The sequence below is a fragment of the Pundamilia nyererei genome, unplaced genomic scaffold (assembly GCF_000239375.1).
Source record: "Pundamilia nyererei isolate P.nyererei 1_Seehausen unplaced genomic scaffold, PunNye1.0 scaffold00038, whole genome shotgun sequence".
NCBI classification, from domain to species: domain Eukaryota; kingdom Metazoa; phylum Chordata; class Actinopteri; order Cichliformes; family Cichlidae; genus Pundamilia; species Pundamilia nyererei.
In genome coordinates this window covers 3,285,177-3,288,277 of record NW_005187439.1, presented here as the reverse complement: position 1 = coordinate 3,288,277, position 3,101 = coordinate 3,285,177, and the positions used below count along the sequence as shown (strand labels likewise).

Below are 3,101 nucleotides of genomic sequence, written 5' to 3'. Positions count from 1 at the left end.
ACACATACACACACACATACACACACGCACACATACACACATTAATCGGCATCCTCAACACAGACTGAGACGCCCTTGGACTGCTGCAGGCGAGGTGAGTGGGTAAATATTTGCAACCTCCTTCTATGTGTGCATGATTGTGTGTGTGTGAGTGTGTTTATACTGTGTGAGAGTTTTTCTGAGTTGTGTGTTTTTCATCCTGTGTGTTTTTGTGTGTGATTGTTTGCATGTCTGCATGTGCTGGTTTGCCTCTGGCCTCTGCTCTTTGTGTACAAAGTGTGTGTGCATCTAAGTGTGCGCGCGTGCGTGTGTGTGTTTATGAGGCACACCAGAGCCAATGAGACTTGTGCTTTGCACCAGACCAAAACAAATCCACAAAATAATGCTGACTCTCTTTCAGAGGAGTGTGTGTTTTTGTGCAGGCATGCATGTGTGCGTGTGTTTGTGTGTGAGATCCTGGAGAGGCCCGAGTCTGCCTGGAAACTTGTCAGCTGTTGGGAGATGTGTGTGCGTGTGTGTAAACTGGTGAGGTAGAGGCTAATATTCGTGCCAGTGCTACTTGTCAAAGTGTAGTTTTTTTCTCTCTCTTGTGGCTCTAAACTGCTGTAGAGAATTGGAAGAAAAAAAATCTCCCCACGTCTTGCCTGTTGCATTTCCCTCACAAAAGGTCCTCCTAATAGTTTAGGAAAGTTACATTTAGGTCATTATTAAAGTAACGCTTTAGAAAGTAAGTCACATGTCAAGGCTTTTTGCTGTGTCAGCCTTTAAAATGCCTAAAAAGCACAGACTTGATGGTTTTGCCATTAAAAAAATGCAGATGAAGAGGTTTGGAATAGTTCATTGTTTAAACTCATAACACCTAACAAACTGCCACTGATCTATTAAATGTTAGGTTTAGACAATGTCTACAGTTTTTTTTAACCTATTGGCCATGTACTTAAACAAAAATACACAGTAGGGTGATATTTTGTAATTTCTTAAAATATTCTTTCTTTGTGTAACTCTAAAATACAAGTCACCATTGCTGATGATCTTAGCACAAGTTTCCAAATTTAACCAAAAACCAAATTTTTTAGAAAATTTAAATGACTTTTGTTGGGAAGAATTATTACTTTGTTGGTCCTCTGATTGCTGAGCGTATTCAAAAACAAAGGCAACTCACTGACTGAGTGGATGACTTATATTTCCAAAAGCTACTGCAGGAGGCCTGGGTTTGAGTTCTGCCCTCTCTCCCCCTTTTCCTGTCTATTCTACTATTCTGTCCAAAATAAAAGTGAAACTGTCCACAATGGGGCGATCGTGGCTCAAGAGCTGGGAGTTCACCTTGTAATCGGAAGGTTGCCGGTTTGAGCCCCGGCTCGGACAGTCTCGGTCGTTGTGTCCTTGGGCAAGACACTTCACCTACCGCCTACTGGTGTTGGCCAGAGGGGCCGATGGCGCGATATGGCAGCCTCGCTTCTGTCAGTCTGCCCCAGGGCAGCTGTGGCTACAACTGTAGCTTGCCTCCACCAGTGTGTAAATGGGTGGATGACTGGGTGTGTAAAGTGCTTTGGGGTCCCTAGGGGGGACTAGTAAGAGCGCTATACAAATACAGGCCATTTACCACAAAGAACGACATATTCTGGTGGGGTCATTATCAGAATACAGTTCAAATAGATGAAAGAGGTCTGTAACCAGCCAGCTCCACAGTACAAGAGTTCACGTTACAATAAATTGGACTGAGCTCATAGAGAAACAGAGTTAATTGTCTAGTGAATTCACAGTTTGGAGTGTCGTGCTTCCTGCACGCTGTAGCAGGCTCCACCCTTGCCGAAACCAAAACAAGTATTGCGAGTAGCGCAAATGTGTCTGAAGTGGACCGCTCCCTGCTGTGAACCACATGCAGAAAGGCAACTTCGGACAGCCTGATTTGTTGGCTGTTATCCACAGTTCTGTATGTGTTTATATATAAATACATGAATGAGCTGCTGATTAGCATTACCCAATCAATTGTTGAGTTCCCTTAATAACGTTAATATGCTGGTTTTTCACAGATTGTAACTGCTCACAATAACAACAGAATTCACCTTTAGTTCGTGAACAAAGCACTGTTGCTCTTCACCAATGTGATTATTAGTCCACACAGATTTAGTCCAAGATGCCTTGTGGTCAAAGTGGATTACTGATTGGTTCGAGCACATTCAAAAGACCTGCTTCTTTTCACTAATAGAAGCAGGTCTAATAAAGATGAATTGAGCGTGGTCCTTTTCCTGGGTAAGCCAGCTCTGAAAAGTGAATCAATAAATAGGTCAGGGTTCAAGTGTGAGCAATTTAACCCAGTCTCTGTTTGTCCCAGGGGCATCTGAACTCTGCTGACCCATCTTCAACTTCTCAGACTGCCTTTCTTACTCATCCTTTGCGTCTTCCCTCCTTTCTGTTTCTTTTGCTCACTTATCCATCATTGTTGGCTCTCTTGGTGGCTTTTTTCCTTTCTGTATACAAGGGAAGGGCCTGGATCCTGTTTCAGCTTTGCATGCACACTTGAGAAAGGAAAAGAGTTTGGCTCAAGGGGTAAAAGGCAGGAGAATGAATCTTCCTGGAGACAAGCAGACATCCCCAACCGCCTCATACTCCTCCATGACGTTATCCGAATTTTGGGAAGCAATGACGCACTGGGATTTTTCTGCTCACTTATGTGTCATTGCATTTTTTATGTCAAAAGTATGCAGTTAACATCTAAATTGCATTTACCATTAACTCTAATTTTCTGGGTTCAAATATTGGAGAAGCATTATCCTGTTAACTCTTATGAGTTAGCTGTAAAGTGCGCCACAATTGTCATAAGTTGTGTTTGCTTTCTTGTGAAAAAACACAATATTTGCAAAATTTTCCAGACTCAGCAGAGAAAATGAACTGTTAATCACACATTCGGTGCTTCAAGACACTGAAATCTGAATGTCTCCTGATGGCCAGACTGGCACCTTTCATGGCAGTTTGCTGTGTGAGAATGAATTTTAAATTACCAAGACAAGTTCCACTGCAGCCCACAGCACTGATGACTTCAGACAATGGGAACATGATATCAGTATTTCTGATACTCCTTCATCTGCTTCCTAGAGCAG

At 42.7% G+C, this 3,101-nt stretch overlaps 1 protein-coding gene across 1 annotated transcript in view; it reads left to right on the top strand.

Annotated features, from left to right (window-relative positions):
- The first annotated feature begins 17 nt into the window (after positions 1-17).
- Positions 18-3,101, top strand: part of LOC102197741 (ADAMTS-like 2) — a 32,266-nt gene continuing 29,182 nt past the window's right edge. The window contains exon 1 of the mRNA XM_005730596.1: positions 18-94. The gene's annotated coding sequence lies outside the window, so the exon portion shown is untranslated. The remainder of the gene's footprint in view (positions 95-3,101) is intronic.